A 22,203-nucleotide genomic window follows, 5' to 3' on the forward strand; every position below is an offset into this window, starting at 1 on the left:
GTTTATCCACAAAACCTGAGGTAGTAATGATGTTCATAACATCATTCGATTCATATATATAAAACTACCTTATTCGAAGGTTTAAACTTGAAATCACTAGAACATAGTTTAGTTAATTCTAAACTTGTTCGCAAACAAAAGTTAATCCTTCTAACTTGACTTTTAAAATCAACTAAAAACATATTCTATATCTATATGATATGCTAACTTAATGATTTAAAACATGGAAACACGAAAAATACCATAAAACCGGACATACGCCGTCGTAGTAACACCGCGGGCTGTTTTGGGTTTGATAATTAAAAACTATGATAAACTTTGATTTAAAAGTTTTTCTTCTGAGAAAATGATTTTTCTTATGAACATGAAACTATATCCAAAAATCATGGTTAAACTCAAAGTGGAAGTATGTTTTTCAAAATGGTCATCAAGACGTCGTTCTTTCGACTGAAATGACTACCTCTTACAAAAATGACTTTTAACTTATATTTCGGACTATAAACCAATACTTTTTCTGTTTAGATTCATAAAATAGATTTCATATCAAACCATAGCAATTTGATTCACTCAAAACGGATTTAAAACGAAGAAGTTATGGGTAAAACAAGATTGGATATTTTTTGATTGTTGTAGCTTCGGGAAATATTGTAACAATTCTATACAAATCATATCCTAGCTAACTTATATTGTATTATACATGTATTATAATTTATTATGTAATCTTGGGATACCATAGACACGTATGCAAATGTTTTGACATATCATATCGACCCATGTATATATATTATTTGGAACAACCATAGATACTCTATATGCAGTAATGTTTGAGTTAGCTATACAGGGTTGAGGTTGATTCCAAAAATATATATACTTTGAGTTGTGATCTAGCCTCAGGCGTGTATACACTGGGTCGTGGATTGATTCAAGATAATATATATCAATTTATTTCTGTACATCTAACTATGGACAACTACTTGTAGGTTACTAACAAGGACAGCTGACTTAATAAACTTAAAACATCAAAATGTATTAAAAATGTTGTAAATATATTTTGAACATACTTTGATATATATATGTATATATTTATTATAGGTTCGTGAATCCACTAGTGGCCAAGTCTTACTCCCGACGAAGTAAAAATCTGTGAAAGTGAGTTATAGTCCCACTTTTAAAATCTAATATTTTGGGATGAGAATACATGCAGTTTTATAAATTTTTTATGAAATAGACACAAGTAAATGAAACTACATTATATGGGTGAATGATCGAAGCCGAATAAGCCCCTTTTTCTTGGTAACTTAAGAATTAGTAAACCGATCTACTAATTGACGCGAATCCTAAAGATAGATCTATTGGGCCTAACGAACCCCATCCAAAGTACCGGATACTTTAGTACTTCGAATTCGTTTTTATCATGTCCGAAGGATTTCCCGGAATGATAGGGGATATTCTTATATGCATCTTGCTAATGTCGGTTACCAGGTGTTCACCATATGAATGATTTTTATCTCTATATATAGGATGTATATTGAAATATGAAATCTTGTGGTCTATTATTATGATTTGATAATATATAGGTTAAACCTATAACTCACCAACATTTTTGTTGACGTTTTAAGCATGTTTATTCTCAGGTTATTATTAAGAGCTTCCGCTGTTGCATACTAAAATAAGGACAAGATTTGGAGTCCATGCTTGTATGATATTATGTAAAAACTGCATTCAAGAAACTTATTTTTGATGTAATATATTCTTATTGTAAACCATTATGTAATGGTCGTGTGTAAACGGTATATTTTAGATTATCATTATTTTTATAATCTACGTAATGCTTTTTAAACCTTTATAGATAAAATAAAGATTATGGTTGTTTTAAAAATGAATGCAGTCTTTGAAAAACGTCTCATATAGAGGTCAAAACCTCGTGACGAAATCAATTAATATGGAACGTTTATAATCAATATGAACGGGACATTCCAGTTGGTATCCGAGCGTTGGTTTAGATTACCAGAAATTAGCATTAGTATGTCTTATCGAGTTTGTTAGGATACGTTAGTGAGTCTGGACTTCGACCGTGTTTTCTTTAAAAACGATTGCTTAACACTTTTTTTGGAAACTATATATTATTAACATGTAAATATTATGTGATATATTAATCTCTTAATGTGTTTGATATTGTGTGATAGATGTCTACCACTAGTACAAATCCCATTGATTCACCTAATAATAATGAAGAGTCGAATATATTTTGGGAAGATTCACAAATTCCCGAAGAGGAACCGGATGAAGCGGAACCGGAAGAGGATGAACTGGAAGAGGAGGAACCGGAAGAAGAGGAACCGGAAGAGGTGGAACCGGAAGAGGAGGAACCGGAAGAAGAAGAGGTTCCGGAGGAAGAAATATTGATACCTATAGTAAATCAATTAAATAAAAAACTCAACCAACGGACCAAAGTTAATAATGGTCAATGGTGTTTCCGCTGAGGAAGCAAAATATTGGGAAGATTACCAATTTTCTGATGAATCAGATCCCGATGAGGATTCCGATGATGTTATAGAAATTACCTCGACCCAATTTAATAAAGCGAAAGAAAATAATAAGGGAAAATGTATAAAAATAGAGAAACCTGATTCCAACCCCGATGAACTTTATATGTATCGGCAACATCCGTATTTCCTAAAATGTAACAATGACCCGGGAACCTCTAAACCACTAGGTTTTTCTAAACCATTGTGGAAAATGACTGCTCATATTAGAGGAACACCATATATTCCTAGAAAATTAGGAAAACGAACCAAGTCCGAAGAAGAAGAAACAAGTGATTCAGATTAGAGGGTTGTAATCATGTTATGTATTATATGTATTGTAGTGTGCTTGTACTTTTATGTTCTATGTAATAATTGCTTGTATTATTTGTTAATTATCTTTTACGATTCTAATCCTTGTCTATTTACAGTATAAAAACAAAATGGACATTAAGGGTAGACAACCGAATATTTTAGAAGATCTACCAGAGGATATGATTGAGGAAATCTTTTCTAGAGTCGGTCAGAATTCATCAGCATAATTAATTATGGCAAAATTAACTTGTCAAACATTTGAAAGACTTTCCAGAAATGCCTTAGTTTATAAAAGGCTTTCCTTTGATAGGTGGGTATATCAAATTGGGGAGACCGTAAGTTACGTTGTGTTTTCTTTAAAGCGTTAAATGCGGGGAACCCAAATGCAATTTTACGCTACGGGTTAAGAACCTATTTTAACTCAACATATCCCAATATAGGATTTCGTGAATTAGAAAGAGCTTCTAACATGCAACATAAAGAAGCATGTTATGCTTACGGGTTAGTGATGTTCGCTTCTTACCAAAGTGAGAAAAAGAACATCGGATTGCAACTTTTAAATAAAACCTTCCCACAAGTGACGGATTCAGTAGTTGGGGTGAGAAACAAGGTTTTTAGATTATTCCGGGGGTGTTGGACATTACGAAACCCTCTTCCTTTTGACAACATTACAACATGCTGCCTAGCCAATGGTCATAACGGTTATTTTCCACAAGACCAAGGATGGGAAGTCGTCTTAGTAAAACCCGAATGCATGACTTGTTTCTGGACTTATGAATTACGTGTCTTTATTTTCTTTTCTGAACAACTTGCGTATTAACTAGATTTATCTTCAAAACTGTCCTGTATCAAAGTGTACTATATTTCATGTTATATGTAATATAGCGATGCTGTAAGTTGAAGAATATTTATATGTGATATATTATTATAATCAGTTTTTCATGTGGAATTGTAGTAGTTGAATTTTATATTAGCTACTAAGTATGAACTTAACGGGTAGGTAGTACCCGAATTTAAACTTATAAAACGCTAATATGAAGAAAAAGCTTTTATAAATGAGTTCATATCATTGCTACGAAATACTATTGACTACTCTTAATATTCTGTATGATTAACTCGATTCAATTGGCTATTTTGAAGGAAATGGCACCGACTACTCGACACACCATGAATATGAGTGAAGAGGAATTTCGTACCTTTCTTGCTGCAAACATAGCCGCAGTACAGGCTGCGCTACATACCAACAATAACTCTGAATCTAGCAATGCAGCTAACGACGCAAGAAATCGTGTAGTATGCTCCTACAAAGAATTCACTGCCTGCAAACCTTTGGAATTTGATGGAACCGAAAGACCAATTAGATTGAAACAGTGGACCGAGAAAGTCGAATCGGTGTTTGCCATAAGTAAGTGTACTGAAGAGGACAAAGTTAAGTACGCAACGCATACCTTCACAGGTACTGCGTTAACGTGGTGGAACACCTATCTTGAACAGGTAGGACAAAATGCTGTTTACGCACTACCGTGGTCGGCATTCTTGCAATTGATGAACAAGCAGTACCGTCCTAGAAACGAAGTCAATAAGCTCAAGGTAGAGCTTAGAGAGTTACGAACACAAGGGTTCGACATTACCACGTATGAACGAAGATTCACAGAGTTGTGCCTATTGTGTCCGGGAACGTTCGTAGATGAAGAAGAGAAGATCAACGCGTTTGTAAAAGGGTTACCAGAAAGGATTCAAGAAGATGTGAGTTCACACGAGCCCGCTTCCATACAAAAGGCAAGTCGAATGGCTCATAAACTTATAAATCAGATTGAGGGAAGAATTAAAGAGCAGGCGACGGAAGAAGCCAACACGAAACAACTCAAGAGGAAGTGGGAGGAAAATGGTGACAAGAGTCACCAGTACAACAACAATAACAATTACAACCACAATCGCAACAACTATCCCAACAACCGCAACAACAATTGCAACAATAACCGCAATCCTAACAATAACTACAACAAACATCCCAACAACAACAACTAAAACAACCGTTTCAACAATAATAACAATCCCAACAACAACCTCAATAACAACAACGGTAACAAAAACCAAAAATAGCCATGTCATAGGTGTGAAGAAAATCATCAGGGGTTTTGCATGACATTTTGCAACAGGTGTAAAAGAAATGGTCATAGCGCGACAAAGTGTGAGGTCTATGGACCAAAGTTTAACAGAACTAAAGGAACAAATTATTTCGGAACAAGTAATGCCGGAACGAATAGTGTCGGAGCAAGTAATACCAACGCTGTTTGTTATAAATGTGGAAAACCAGGCAACATTATTAGAAATTGCCCGAATCAGGGGAATACTAATGGGCAGGGCCGTGGAAGAGTTTTCAATATTAATGCGGCAGAAGCACAGGAAGACCCGGAGCTTGTTACGGGTACGTTTCTTATTGACGATAAATCTTCTTATGTTTTATTTGATTCGGGTGCGGATAGAAGCTATATGAGTAGAGAATTTTGTGCTAAATTAAGTTGCCCGTTGACACCTTTGGATAATAAATTTTTACTCAAATTAGCAAATGGTAAATTAATTTCAGCAGATAATATATGTCGGGATAGAGAAATTAAATTGGGTGATGAAACATTTAAGATTGATTTAATATCAGTCGAGTTAGGGAGTTTTGATGTAATAATTGGCATGGACTGGTTGAAGAAGGTAAGAGCAGAGGTCGTTTGTTACAAAAATGCGATTCGCATTATGCGTGAAAAAGGAAATCCTTTAATGTTGTACGGAGAAAAGAACAACACGAAGTTAAATATTATTAATAGTTTGAAGGCGCAAAAACTAATTACGTCATTCTAGCACACATCGAGGAAGTTAAACCTGAAGAAAAGAACATCAGTGATGTTCCCGTCGCAAAAGAATTTTCCGATGTATTTCCGAAAGAATTACCGGGATTACCCCCACATCGATCCGTTGAATTTCAAATAGACCTTGTACCAGGAGCTGCACCAATAGCTAGTGCTCCATACATACTCGCACCCAGCGAAATGAAAGAATTACAAAGTCAGTTACAGGAACTTTTAGAGCTTGGTTTCATTCGACCAAGTACATCACCATGGGGAGCTCCTGTTCTGTTTGTCAAGAAGAAAGATGGTACATTCAGGTTGTGTATCGACTACCGAGAGTTGAACAAACTTACCATCAAGAACCGTTACCCATTACCGAGAATCGACGACTTATTTGATCAACTACAAGGCTCATCGGATTATTCGAAGATCGATTTATGTTCTGGATATCACCAAATGTGGGTGAAAGAGGATGACATTCCGAAGACTGCTTTTAGGACGCATTACGGTCATTACGAGTTTATGGTTATGCCGTTTAGATTGACTAACGCACCAGCGGTGTTCATGGACCTCATGAACCGAGTGTGTGGGCTATATCTTGACAAGTTTGTCATTATTTTCATCGATGACATACTTATTTACTCAAAGAATGATCAAGAGCACGAAGAACATTTGAGAAAAGTGCTAGAGTTGCTGAGAAAAGAAAAACTGTACGCTAAGTTTTCAAAGTGTGCATTTTGGTTGGAAGAAGTTCAATTCCTCGGTCATATAGTGAATAAAGAAGGTATTCAGGTGGATCCAGCAAAGATTGAAACCGTTGAAAAGTGGGAAATCCCGAAAACTCCAAAACACATATGCCAATTTTTAGGGCTAGCTGGTTATTACAGGAGATTCATCCAAGATTTTTCCAAAATAGAAAACCCTTGACTACATTAACGCATAAAGGGAGAAAATTTGAATGGAAGGATGAATAAGAAAAAGCGTTTCAATTGTTGAAGAAAAAGTTAACTACGGCACCTATATTGTCATTACTTGAAGGGAATGATGATTTTGTGATATATTGTGGCGCCTCAAAGCAAGGTCTCGGTTGTGTATTAATGCAACGAATGAAAGTAATTGCTTATGCATCTAGACAATTGAAGATTCACGAGCAGAATTATACGACGCATGATTTGGAATTAGGCGCGGTTGTTTTTGCATTAAAGACTTGGAGGCACTACTTATATGGGGTCAAAAGTATTATATATACTGACCACAAAAGTCTTCAACACATATTTAATCAGAAACAAATGAACATGAGGCAGCGCAGATGGATTGAATTATTGAATGATTACGATTTTGAGATTCGTTATCACCCAGGGAAGGCAAATGTGGTAGCCGACGCCTTGAGCAGAAAGGATAGAGAACCCATTCGAGTAAAATCTATGAATATAATGATTCACACTAACCTTACTACTCAAATAAAGGAGGCGCAACAAGGATTTGGGTACCAAAATTTGGAGATATGAGAGAAATGGTACTTAGAGAAGCTCATAAAACCAGATACTCAATACATCCTGGAATGGGGAAGATGTACAAGGATCTCAAGAAACATTTTTGGTGGCCGGGTATGAAAGCCGATGTTGCTAAATACGTAGGACAATGTTTGACATGTTCTAAGGTCAAAGCAGAGCATCAGAAACTATCAGGTCTACTTCAACAACCCGAAATCCCGGAATGGAAATGGGAAAACATTACCATGGATTTCATCACTAAATTGCCAAGGACTACAAGTGGTTTTGATACTATTTGGGTAATAGTTGATCGTCTCACCAAATCAGCACACTTCTTGCCAAGAAGAGAAGATGAGAAGATGGAGAAGTTAGCACTACTGTATTTGAAGGAAGTCGTCTCCAGACATGGAATACCAATCTCTATTATCTCTGATAGGGATGGAAGATTAATTTCAAGATTCTGGCAGACATTACAGCAAGCATTAGGAACTCGTCTAGACATGAGTACTGCCTATCATCCACAAACTGATGGGCAGAACTAAAGGACGATACAAATGCTTGAAGACATGCTACAAGCATGTGTTATTGATTTCGGAAACAGTTGGGATCGACATCTACCGTTAGCAGAATTTTCCTACAACAACAGCTACGATTCAAGAATTGAGATGGCGCCGTTTGAAGCACTTTATGGTAGAAAGTGCAGGTCTTCGATTTTTTGGAGTGAAGTGGGGGATAGACAGATTACGGGTCCAGAGATAATACAAGAAACTACCGAGAAGATCATCCAAATTCAACAACGGTTGAAAACCGCTCAAAGTCGACAAAAGAGCTACGCCGACATTAAAAGAAAAGATATAGAATTTGAAATTGGAGAGATGGTCATGCTTAAGGTTGCACCTTGGAAAGGCGTTGTTCGATTTGGTAAACGAAGGAAATTAAATCCAAGGTATATAGGACCATTCAAGATTATTGATCGTGTCGGACCAGTAGCTTACCGACTTGAATTACCACAACAACTCGCGGCTGTACATAACACTTTCCACGTCTCAAATTTGAAGAAATGTTTTGCTAAAGAACATCTCACAATTCTGTTAGATGAAATCCAAATCAACGAAAAACTTCAATTCGTCGAAGAACCCGTCGAAATAATGGATCGTCAAGTTAAAAGACTTAAGCAAAACAAGATACCAATTGTTAAAGTTCGATGGAATGCTCATAGAGGACCCGAGTTCACCTGGGAACGAGAAGATCAGATGAAGAAGAAATAACCACACTTATATCCAGAAGATACGTCAACACCTCCAACTGCTTAAAATTTCGGGACGAAATTTATTTAACGGGTAAGTACTGTAGTGACTCGAACTTTTTCATGTTTATATATATTAAATGAAATTGTTATTTACATGATTAAGTGTTTCCAACATGTTAAGCAATCAAACTTGTTAAGACTTGATTAATTGAAATAGGTTTCATATAGACAATTGACCACCCAAGTTGACCGGTGATTCACGAACGATTAAAACTTGTAAAAACTATATGATGACATATATATGATTACATATATAGTTAACATGATATTATGAAAAGTAAGTATCTCATTAGGTATTTTAACAATGAGTTATATGCATAAAATTGAGTTTATTGAATTAAGAAACTCGAAACGATATATATAACGATTATCGTTATAACAACGTCTTACTAAATACATATGAATCATATTATGATATTGATACACTATGTTTAATCATGATAAATTATAAGTAAACATGTAATTAAGTGTATTAACAATGAACTACATATGTAAAAACAAGACTACTAACTTAATGATTTCCAAATGAGACATATATGTAACGATTATCGTTGTAACAACTTTTACCTGTATATATATCATACTAAGATATATTAATATATCATAATATCATGATAATGTAATAATTTAATATCTCTTTAGATATAATAAACAATGGGTTAACAATATTTAACAAGATCGTTAACCTAAAGGTTTCAAAACAACATTTACATCTAACAACTAACGATGACTTAACGACTCAGTTAAAATGTATATACATGTACTATTTTAATATGTATTCATACACTTTTGAAAGACTTCAAGACACTTATCAAAATACTTCTACTTAACAAAAATGCTTACAATTACATCCTCGTTCAGTTTCATCAACAATTCTACTCGTATGCACCCGTATTCGTACTCGTACAATACACGGCTTTTAGATGTATGTACTATTGGTATATACACTCCAATGATCAGCTCTTAGCAGTCCATGTGAGTCACCTAACCTATGTGGGAACCATCATTTGGCAACTAGCATGAAATATCTCATAAAATTAAAAAAATATTAGTAATCATTCATGACTTATTTACATGTAAACAAAATTACACATCCTTTATATCTAATCCATATACCAAACCAAAAACACCTACAACCACTTTCATTCTTCAATTTTCTTCATTTAATTGATCTCTCTCAAGTTCTATCTTCAAGTTCTAAGTGTTCTTCATAAATTCTATAAGTTCTAGTTTCATAAAATCAAGAATACTTCCAAGTTTGCTAGCTTACTTCCAATCTTGTAAAGTGATCATCCAATCTCAAAAAATCTTTCTTATTTACAGTAAGATATCTTTCTAATACAAGGTAATACTCATATTCAAACTTTGATTCAATTTCTATAACTATAACAATCTTATTTCGAGTGAAACTCTTAGTTGAACTTGTTTTCGTGTCATGATTCTGCTTCAAGAACTTTCAAGCCATCCAAGGATCCTTTGAAGCTGGATCTATTTTTCTCATTTCCAATAGGTTTATCCACAAAACCTGAGGTAGTAATGATGTTCATAACATCATTCGATTCATATATATAAAACTACCTTATTCGAAGGTTTAAACTTGAAATCACTAGAACATAGTTTAGTTAATTCTAAACTTGTTCACAAACAAAAGTTAATCCTTCTAAATTGACTTTTAAAATCAACTAAAAACATGTTCTATATCTATATGATATGCTAACTTAATGATTTAAAACCTGGAAACACGAAAAACACCGTAAAACTGGACATACGCCGTCAGAGTAACACCGCGGGCTGTTTTGGGTTTGATAATTAAAAACTATGATAAACTTTGATTTAAAATTTGTTCTTCTGGGAAAATGATTTTTCTTATGAATATGAAACTATATCCAAAAATCATGGTTAAACTCAAAGTGAAAGTATGTTTTTCAAAATGGTCATCAAGACGTCGTTCTTTCGACTGAAATGACTACCTCTTACAAAAATGACTTGTAACTTATATTTCCGACTATAAACCTATACTTTTTTTGTTTAGATTCAAAAAATAGAGTTCAATATGAAACCATAGCAATTTGATTCACTCAAAACGGATTTAAAAAGAAGTTAATGGTAAAACAAGATTGGATATTTTTTGATTGTTGTAGCTGCGGGAAATATTGTAACAATTCTATACAAATCATATCCTAGCTAACTTATATTGTATTATACATGTATTCAAATATATTATGTAATATTGGGATACCATAGACACGTATGCAAATGTTTTGACATATCATATCGACCCATGTATATATATTATTTGGAACAACCATAGACACTCTATATGCAGTAATGTTTGAGTTAGCTATACAGGGTTGAGGTTGATTCCAAAAATATATATACTTTGAGTTGTGATCTAGCCTCAGACGTGTATACACTGGGTCTTGGATTGATTCAAGATAATATATATCAATTTATTTCTGTACATCTAACTATGGACAACTACTTGTAGGTTACTAACAAGGACAGCTGACTTAATAAACTTAAAAACCTCAAAATGTATTAAAAATGTTGTAAATATATTTTGAACATACTTTGATATATATATGTATATATTTATTATAGGTTCGTGAATCCACTAGTGGCCAAGTCTTACTCCCGACGAAGTAAAAATCTGTGAAAGTGAGTTATAGTCCCACTTTTAAAATCTAATATTTTGGGATGAGAATACATGCAGTTTTATAAATTTTTTATGAAATAGACACAAGTAAATGAAACTACATTATATGGGTGAATGATCGAAGCCGAATAAGCCCCTTTTTCTTGGTAACTTAAGAATTAGTAAACCGATCTACTAATTGACGTGAATCCTAAAGATATATCTATTGGGCCTAACGAACCCCATCCAAAGTACCGGATGCTTTAGTACTTCGAATTCATTTTTATCATGTCTGAAGGATTTCCCGAAATGATAGGGGATAGTATTATATACATCTTGTTAATGTCGGTTACCAGGTGTTCACCATGTGAATGATTTTTATCTCTATGTATGGGATGTGTATTGAAATATGAAATCTTGTGGTCTATTATTATGATTTGATAATATATAGGTTAAACCTATAACTCACCAACATTTTTGTTGAGGTTTTAAGCATGTTTATTCTAAGGTGATTATTAAGAGCTTCCGCTGTTGCATAGTAAAATAAGGACAAGATTTGGAGTCCATGCTTGTATGATATTATATAAAAACAGCATTCATGAAACTTATTTTTGATGTAATATATTCTTATTGTAAACCATTATGTAATGGTCGTGTGTAAACGGTATATTTTAGATTATCATTATTTGATAATCTACGTAATGCTTTTTAAACCTTTATAGATAAAATAAAGGTTATGGTTGTTTTAAAAATGAATGCAGTCTTTGAAAAACGTCTCATATAGAGGTCAAACCTCGCGACGAATTCAATTAATATGGAACGTTTATAATCAATATGAACGGGACATTTCAATAACAAACCTCAAAACACCACTTTTATTTCCGTTTCGCGCTACACAGATATCTTTTTTTTCTGCTTTCCATTTCTATTCCAGTGAACCACCAAACCGCCACCTTCTTCTCCACCTTCTATACTCAATCTAAAATAATCACCACTTAAATTCGTTAATATTAACTCTTCTCTTTATTTATTTTTTATTTGATGAACAATCATTATCAAGACTCTTATGACCCAAGATTATCTCTACGGTATTGTTATTCGAACCCAAACCAGCAGCCATCGAGACCATCTCGACCATCCTCCCTATCACTTGCACTTTCACTTCTATTTTTTTCTTGAACTCATCTTAACCGTTACTTTTAATCTTCTCCTTCGTAAACAAACCAACACTATTACCAACACATTTGGGCTACCAATTCTGTGGGATTAATCGAGAAATAGATAATGATGTCGAGTTATTTAAATTAATGGTATTAGTCAATTATGCTCATATTTTTTTTAAAAGTCGACAAATGGATAGATACATAGGAATTAGAAATATAGCTTTTCCTTTAAAGAAATTGCAAGTGGAATGTGATGAGGGGATCATGGCCGACATTCAAGTATGTTGCTGTGTGATTATATCATTTTTTTTTTAGGTGGGACAAAGGAAAACCACCAATTAAGCACTATCTTTTTTTTACTTTACTAAGTAATACTCGGTACCTACTATTATTATTCGAGAATATGTTACTTTTAACAAAAGAGATGTCGACCATGATTATGTATTATTCTTGTTTCCATTTCTTTTACCATTCGAGGATTATACCCAAAAACCGAACCCAGCTAACCACGAAAACTGATATATCTAACTGGGTTTGTTCTCTCTAAGTGGGCTGAGATTATGAAGATGATTAATAAGATGATTAGGTTATGATGTGATAAGGTGGTGTTACATGACTAAGATAAGAGATGGTAATGCCACGATGATGGAGGTGATGTTAACATGAGACGATGATTAGAATAAAATACATGAATTTATGATCATGTTAATCGTATGATGATGAGGTTATGGTATTAATTGTGTTTATGATAAAAGAAAACGATAATGATGGTGAAAGTAGATGGTGACGGGATATGATAACATAACAAATATAGTTATGAGTATGTTATTTGGTGATGATAATAGATCACGATAATGATACATGATAATGATCATATAATAACAATAATTATGAGATATAACATAATGATGATGTATATTAGTGTTGATAAAATAATAAGTGATGATGTTAGTGTGGATAATGATGAGGTGATGAAGGTAATTATTATGATGATGATATAGATAGTGATACGAGATATTAAAGATGAAGAGGATATTATTTTGTTGTCCTCTAATCGAATTGCTTATGGGAGGAAGGAGAAGAAATGGAAATAGAACGATAAGGGTTAATTAGATTATGGTTAATATTTAAGAAGAGAAAACTCTAAATGGATCGATGGTTGAAGGTGTTATCGGGTTAGCGGGACGTCGCGGGTTCAAACCCGGACTTGGACAATTTTTTTAAGGACTAGTTCGTTGAGGTAGTTTACTTATTACTCTATTATTATTATTATTATTATTATTATTATTATTATTATTATTATTATTATTATTATTATTATTATTATTATTATTATTATTATTATTATTATTATTATTATTATTATTATTATTATTATTATTATCATTATTATCATTATTATCATTATTATTATTTTCATAACAAATAAATATTATGTATATAAAAGTATACTTATATTAATACTACATATAATTATATTAAACATATTTTTATAACAAATTATTGATTTTTTTGATAAAAATACTAATTATATATAAATGTATATATAATCATATATATAAAAATCAATTACTTTAAATAGATATACAAAAAATAAATATAGATAATATATAATTTAAGATATAAAATATACATAAAGTATATATATATATTAATAAGGATTTATAATAAATTTCATATAACTACAACACTTAATATATAAATATTATAAGATTAAGAAATGAAATTATTTGATTACTATTATATTTGTTAATATACATAATTGATATAGGTTCGTGAATCCGAGGCCAACCTTGCATTGTTCAGTTCCGTCGTATGCATATTTGTACTACAAAATATCGTATTGTGAGTTCATTTGATTCCCTTTTACTCTTTACATTTTTGAGACTGAGAATACATGCGCTGCTTTTACAGCTGCTTTATTAAATGCTTTTGAAATATATTTTGAACTGTGAATACATGAAATGCTTTTATAAATGTTTGACGAGGTAGACACAAGCAAAACATTCCTCAAATGAATTATGTGGACATGATAATTGCCACCATTGAATTATGTGGACATGATAATTGCCACCATTAAATTATGTGGACGTGATAATTTCCACCAATTGATGAATATATTTTCCCCTGATTATTATTGCTTGGTAACCTAAGAATTAGAATCGGGTATGGCCTTAATTCACGCGAATCCTAAAGGTAACTACCGGGTTTAACACCCCCACCCAGAATGTTCACTAGACGAAAGAGCTAGTGGGCGTGGTGTTTAGTACTTTGAAGTTTATATATTATATAGACGAGAGGTTCTGTTTTGGGGATATTATTTATGCGCATTATATGTTAAGGTCGGTTACCAAGCCAAGCTATGAAAGCAAAGTGAATGTTATGTATCGAGAGAATGATTTTATACACAGGTTATGTGTATGTTATTTTTGTGCACGAGATATGTGTACGGTTACTAAGATTTATGAAAAATGGATTTCGTACACGAGAAAGGTGTACTGTATTTAAAAGATATCGCATGTGCATTTCAGGTGGGTGTAGGATTCGGGCCCATTTGTACCATGCAGCATTTAAATCTTGTGGTCTATCAAAATGATGAATTTTATTGTTTTACGATAAACCTATGAACTCACCAACCTTTTGGTTGACACTTTAAAGCATGTTTATTCTCAGGTATGAAAGAAACCTTCTGCTGTGCATTTGCCCATTTACATGGAGTCGTTTATGGCATATAGAAGTCAGTTCATCTTGATGGTACCAGATGTTATTGTATTCATTCAGAAGGATTTGGATGGGTATGACATGTGGTATCAGAGCGGTGGTCTTAGCGAACCAGGTCTTGCATTAGTGTGTCTAAATAGTAGTTGTTAGGATGTATTAATGAGTCTGGACTTCCACCTAGTAGTTGTTAGGATATATTAATAAGTGTGGACTTGAACCTGGTCTGCATGTTAGAAACTTTGCATATCATTCCTTGTCAAAAAATATCTACTTATCATTTTCAGTCTCGACACGTCTTATTGCAATTATTGTATAGATGATGTACAGACGAATTCATATTCCATCACGTTAGACCTTGTCTGACACGTTTCCTTAATTCCCTCCGTAATCTACGGGATCTTATGTACTATATATGTGTATTCTATATAGATAGAATATCATCCGATATCCGAGAATCATTTCATATCGAAAATCCTTTACCTAACTGTGTAAGATGAATTCTGCAACCAGTTTAAGTTCCTCGGATTCCGATATGGATTTCCACTCGAGCTCCGAAAGCAGTGTAACCGGAATGGGTCAACCAATTAACCATCATAAATTCAGGATGAATTGAGAATGGGTACGAAGTAAACTTAATTAATGGAGATGCGAAGAAGTGATCCCTCCCACCAACCATATTGCCCTATTAGAAAAGAACTTGAAGCACTTACTGGCGAACCTGTTTGTAATACCATTTTCTCTCTCATTTCCAGAATATCTCGTCACGATTATATACTATCTCAAATTCTAAATCTTATTCATCCGCTCGTTCTGACCGACAATCATCACGGGGTAATACAAGAAGTCAACGAACTTCGCGCTCGAGTAATCAATTTGGAGAATATGGTGCAAAACTTACCAGCTTCTGCAACATCAACAGTACCATCACCACCAACAACAGCAATATCTACATCCCATACCTTAACAGTACAATCTGTACCTTGAACATCAACATCATACGCACCATAGATACCAAGGAGTACCAACAACAATGAACGATGAAGTATTGATCCATAACTTCATTGAAGAAATATTCTGCGAAGAATATGTGGTTCCTAATAGTTTTAGAGATTACTTATTCTAGCTCAAACCGAAAATCATATGAGTTTAATATTATATTAACTCATTAAATCCATGATTACATCTGAAGAAAATATATATGTATATATGTTTTCATAAAGATAGTAATTAAAAATTCTTTTGTACAAACTGATAATGGTGAAAATATTTTAACTGGTAGGTAATACCCGAGGAATATTTAGTTTCACATTAATATGTTACACTGTACATTCTTCGAATCTGATTCAACAGTCATTTACTATCATACTTACATCCACAGATATATGAATCCGTTCACCACAGAATAACCATTTTTATTCGATTTCATATTTGGATTTTGACTTACCAGAATCCAACAAGTGGCAGAATGAAGAAAAACCTTGGACAATTAAAATGAATTAAAATATTGATTATAATGTATGAAACTAAATAATTCTTCAAGTTTGCCACTTGATTTCATCTTAAACCTCATTTGTATCTTGATGATTCCAATCTGCGTTCAAACATTTCATAATTCTTGAAAACATTTCAATCAAGAGGATGAACCAACCGCACTTCTTCTACGGAAGAAAAGATTGATGCATATAGTTAAGCACCTGAAAACACTCAGAACCTGAGTAAATGTTTAAAACATATCTGTACTAACCCTTTGGGAGTTGTTATTACCAAAAATAACTTTGCAATCCATTCTCAAATTAGCCAATTTTGTCACAGCTCCAGCAAGTCAACTTTGACTTTACATTCGAAACAACCTTGTTATAACTTTGATATATATGCGTGCTCTTTTATTGTTATCGGAAAACCTTTTATATTCCACCACATAACCAGCAGACGTACCAGCAACTGTGACAACCCGGAAATTTCTGACCAAATTTAAACTTTAATCTTTATATATTCCCGACACGATAAGCAAAGTTTGTAAGTTGAATCTCAAGAATTTTAAACTGTGTTCATAGGAATGGATATGATTATATATGTATATATGTATATATTATAACTTGAAAAAATTAACAAAGTATTAGACGTATAATACTTTACATAAACGTATTTATTTCATAATATATTCAAATAGTTATCGATGGAATTAAAAGATATATCAAATGATTGAATTATCAGATACATTGAATTATGATTACGAGTCCCTATTAGGAGGTCCACTTTCATTTAGGAAACTTTTCCTTTTTAACCATATTCGGAAAATGGTAAAGTGATTTTACAAATAAGAACAAAGTGTCAACTAACGAGAACTAGACAAGAGTTAGTGAAGATTCCTATTTGATTTTTCAATTCATACCTTACAACATTTTCTTCCTGATGTTAATAGGATAACTATTATGACTATCATTTTAAAGTTGGAATGTGGAATGTAAATAACTTAGACATTGGGTATCGACATTTTACATTAAGGTGATTTCGTACGTTTGTCTAACTTTGGACTTTATATCACGTTGCACCAATAAACGTTAAAAACTTGAAACCTATGAAAAGTATATTTAATCTTACTTCTCTAAAATGTTTACGATATAACAACTTCTTCTAATATAATCTTTTTAGTAAAATGATTCTTAAATATACTTAGTTTGGAAAACAAAGTTTTCATATTTAATTAATATTGTTTCAAACGAACAAAAACAATTTTTAAAGAACTTTATTAGTGAAACATTTTATAAGATAAATTGTTCATAAGTTTTAAGAAACTTAACTAAAGCTTTGTATCATAAATTACTTATATATATATATATATATATATATATATATATATATATATATATATATATATATATATATATATATATATATATATATTGTTTAAAAAACGTAAAACGTGATACGATATAATATTTTCTATTACTTAAACGTTTTGAACTTTGAAATATAATTAGATAGATATTTCAATTATATATAAGATATACAAAATTATATTTTTAAGTAAGAATATATATATATTTTACAAACGCGTTAATGTATAATTTAAAACGTTTCAATATTATTAAACGTATTTAAATAAACAAACGAGACTTTGATTTATAGAAGCAAATGACCACAACACTCAAATTCATAAGTTATACTTCATGTAATATTGTTTGTTAATGATTTAAGACTATATTTTGATAAGGGTACGAGTCACTAAACGTAAAAGGCTAGTTTTCTCAGCGTACGAAACGTCATTCGAAAAACCGAAAGTGGGACATGAGTCGAGTGACAACGTACGTGACATTGGAACCAAAATTTTAAGTTAACTATACATATAAATAAAATATAATATATAAGTAAATATATAAATTAAATAAATATATATTAAATAATTAATGAAAGTGTCGGCAAGGAATTTGATCGTGCAAGTGAGCTGTCAAGACTCCCCATGCGATCGCATGGGGAATGAACTACAATGTCATGCGATCGCATGACAGTAGGATTCAGCAAAAGTCTTTAAATACAATCGGCTTTGGTTTGCAACACACACACATATATCAAACGATATATTACTCCCTCTGTATAAATATTATTATTATTATTTATATTATTTATATTATTATTATTATTATTATTATTATTATTATTATTATTATTATTATTATTATTATTATTATTATTATTATTATTATTATTATTATTATTAGTATGAGTATTAAGATTAGTAATATTTATACATAAAATACTACGACGGAGTGCTGTTCGGGTAGTTTCAAGACGGGTTGTTCGAGTAGGATAGGGCTAAGGAAATTATTGGTTATAGCTATGGAGGTGATGGATATGGTTAATGGGTATGCTCGTGAGGTCAATTTAATGTTTATCATCTCCGTAGCGTCTACGTACCTTTCCTGCAATATTGAATCTCAATATTGATACGTAAGCGCTTATAATTTAATTTTCACATATTAATAGTGTATCCCTGTCTAGTGCTCGAGTATATTGGATTATGCATGCTTGTACTTTTGATATTGCCATTAGATAGGTTATGTTGAATCCTGAATTAGTTACATATGCGGTTGAGATAAGGTATAAGATATGCATGTCGTTGGAAAGTTAGCGAAAAATTAAGAACTTTTCATTTAGATATCGAATGGTTTCGATGAACGGATTTGAAGTTATAGTCGATTGAATTTTTGTATTATTAATAAAAATGATTATTATTATCGTCGTTATTATCGTTGTTATAGTTTTTATCTAATTATTATTATTATTATTATTATTATTATTATTATTATTATTATTATTATTATTATTATTATTATTATTATTATTATTATTATCAATAAGTAGTATTATCATTAAAAATTGTTATTTTTATTATTATCGTTATTATCGTTAAAGTTATAATTAGTATTAACATTAATATTATTATAATTAAAAACTAATATTAGTAACACCTAATTAATATGATTACTATTATTATCATTAACATGAACGCGATATAAAAGACGATTAAAAGCTATTAAATAAATTGATTAGGGAATAATGACTATGGGTATCCTGATGAAAATTAAAATATTGTAAGATATTGATTTAGATAAAATTATCGTTCTTATTATTTTTATTATTAATATTATTATTAAAAGTATCATTAGTATTAAAACTATCATTTTAACAAAAATTATCATTTTAAATGAAATATCATTGTTATTATAAAATATCATTATTATTATCATTTTAAATAAAAATTATTATTTTAAAGTTAATATTAAAAAGTTGTAAATATTAAAGTTAACATAATTAGAATTATCATTTTATCATAATATCATTATTAGTAAATATAAATATTGATATTTTTTATTAAAAGAATAATAATTATTATTATTGCAAAATAATACAAATTTTACTTATTATTATTATCAATGCTATTTTACCAAATAAATATGTAATACAAATAATATAATTACCTTAATAAAACCTATCATAATATTTTTATGATATTAAATGAAATTTATAAATTTTATTACTTAAGATTATATAAAAGTATATTTTTATATAAAATTTTATTTATTAATAAATGAAATATATTATTTAATCTAATAAATCTTTTAAAAATATATAAAAATATAAAACGACGATATTTAAACTATATATTAATCATGTATAGATTTTGGAAATTATTTTGAGTCAAATTGACTTTTGTTGACTTTTGCATATTAGTCTCGAGCATTAGGATTGTGATACACTATGACCTAAACTAAATTGTTAGACAAATTTTGACCAACATATATATATATATATATATATATATATATATATATATATATATATATATATATATATATATATATATATATATATATATATATATATATATATATATATATATATATATATATATATATATAATTAATATAGGTTCGTGAATCCGAGGCCAACCTTGCACTTGTTCAATGATGTTATATGTATTTTTACTACGAAATACAGTATGGTGAGTTTCATTTGCTTCTTTTTTAAATGCTTTTGCAATATATATTTTTGGGACTGAGAATACATGCGCTATTTTTATAACTGTTTTACGAAATAGACACAAGTAATTGAAACTACATTATATGGTTGAATGGATCGAAGCCGAATATGCCCCTTTTAGCTTGGTAGCCTAAGAATTAGGGAACATCACTAATTTTGAGAATTAGTGCACCCCTAATTGACGCGAATCCTAAAGGTAGATCTACGGGAACTAACAACCCCCATTCTGGAATTTGGAATGCTTTAGTACTTCGATTTTATCATGTCCGATGGGTATCCCGGAATGATGGGGATATTCTATATGCATCTTGTTAATGTCGGTTACCAGGTGTTCAATCCATATGAATAATTTTTCTGCAGGATATTTATGAGAAATGGAAATATGAAATCTTGTGGTCTATAAAAATTATGGAAATGATTGATTATAATAAACTAATGAACTCACCAACCTTTTGGTTGACACTTGAAAGCATGTTTATTCTCAGGTATGAAGGAAATCTTCCGATGTGCATTTGTTCATTTTAGAGATATTACTTGGAGTTATTCATGACATATTTCAAAAGACGTTGCATTCGAGTCGTTGAGTTCATCAAGATTATTATTAAGTCAATTATAGTTGGATATATTATGAAATGGTATGCATGCCGTCAACTTTTGATGTAATGAAAGTTTGTCTTTTAAAAACGAATGCAATGTTTGTAAAATGTATCATATAGAGGTCAAATACCTCGTGATGAAATCAACTATTATGAATCGTTTATAATCGATATGAATGGGTCCCTTCAGCAACCTCGTTGCTCCTTTGCTTAAATATCTCCGACAAATCACTATATTTATCTATTGAAGTCTTATCATGAACTCGTCCGCACCTTGTAACGAGAATTGCCATACCAAATACCAGAAATCAGTGTTTAATCATCTAAAAACACAATTCTCTTGAAACCCCTTGGTTTGATAATCAATTATCAAGATCCGTTAACTTTGAAAAATGCTGACGAAGCAGCATGTAGTAAATGGTCTTAATGGCCAAAAGTGATGATAAAAGAATGGAGTGTTGGGAACACTCGATAGAACATTTGGTACTGAAAAATGGATTGAGCAAACCATGAAGGAGATCAAGGACAAATACAAGGATCATACTCTATATTCAAAGAATCCAGGTAATTCTGGATCCGATGAAATCTTTAGAGAATATCTTACTCCAAATTCATGTTAAAATATTGCGGAAATTTTTCTTCATCAACCTTCGAACTTAGAAATTCTAAAATATCATCATAAATATCTTCGATATTTCTGAGGATATTTTCATAAATATTCTTGTCCAAAATTATCTACCTCTTCGTGTTTTCTGTATTCCATTATATTGGAAACTTCTGTAAAATCTAAGTATAAATTATGAATGAATTATGGAGAAGTGTTGGGACTTGAAGCATGGGTTAGTATAATATAATTATGCTTGACCAACGTGATTATATTACAGTAAGTCATGCTGAGTTTCTAAGGAAACGTGATGATGGTTCACAGTAGATCATACCATCATCATGTGTCATGTTACATAACTCTTTCATTCTGCTTAACTTCTAAACATATCAAGAAAATATATCCTTGATAGTTCTATCCTCAAGTGATTCTGATAAAATTGAAAATCAAATCGTGCTAAT

Source organism: Rutidosis leptorrhynchoides, chromosome 10 (assembly GCF_046630445.1).
Source record: "Rutidosis leptorrhynchoides isolate AG116_Rl617_1_P2 chromosome 10, CSIRO_AGI_Rlap_v1, whole genome shotgun sequence".
Lineage (NCBI taxonomy): Eukaryota > Viridiplantae > Streptophyta > Magnoliopsida > Asterales > Asteraceae > Rutidosis > Rutidosis leptorrhynchoides.